We start from the raw sequence: 949 nt of genomic DNA on the forward strand, positions 1-949 counted from the left end.
CCCCTGGTGCAGCCCCACCCTACACAGCATGCTGCACTCACTTATGTTTATCTGCCTGGTTTCCCTGGGCGTGTGGCTTTGCGAACCTTAATCTAGGGCAATTCCTTCATTTCCAACAGAAAGTTAACCTGCCTGAGGCTACACATCAAGTTAGAGGCAAAGGAGGACGAAAGTCAGGGTCAGGGATCTTTCTTTCTAATATGGCACACTGCCTCTCTAGAGGACCACAGCTGCTCTCAGCATTTCTTCTACCAATCACTTACATTTTTAAAGTGGAACATGTAACATTTTCTACATTCCCTCTTATCCATTCTTTTTTGTACGTTTGGATTTCCTTATACGTGACAACCTTCTATCAGTGATTTCATTTATATATTATCTCCAAACCTAAAGAAGCAATGAATCAGCAATCAGACAAAACTGAAATATCAACTTTTGCACACCTCAGCAGACACAGGACCAGAAGGAGTCTTAGAAACCAAGTGACAGCCTGACGACTAGCTATACAGACAGGGAAAATGGGGACCAGAGAAGTATATGCCTGGGGTGCAGGGTTCCTAGGTAACAGAGCCAGTCTTCAATCTGCCAGCTCAGTGCTCTTTCTACTGTACCATGTCACCCTCTGTGCAGTGACCTAGGCCGTGGGGGACCAAGGACCAGCTTGCTCCACCTAGAAACAAAAACTACATAACTTCCTCACATAGACATGGCCCACCTTCACTCCGTCAAGAACTAGGGTTTAGAATGTGTTACAAACCATCAATTTATAGAGCTGGATTTGCACTGGAAGACGACTTTTCTTTAGAACTGGCATTTGGTGGAGAGTATGCATGTCACAGAACCTGGTGGTCTTTATAACACGGGTTGTTAGAAAAGCTAAGCCCCATGTGAGAAAAGTTGCTGTAACAACATCATAGCACCTTTGCTTCAACTTCAAAAGAGAAAAAGG

Source organism: Stenella coeruleoalba (assembly GCF_951394435.1).
Source record: "Stenella coeruleoalba genome assembly, chromosome: 7".
Classification (NCBI taxonomy): domain Eukaryota; kingdom Metazoa; phylum Chordata; class Mammalia; order Artiodactyla; family Delphinidae; genus Stenella; species Stenella coeruleoalba.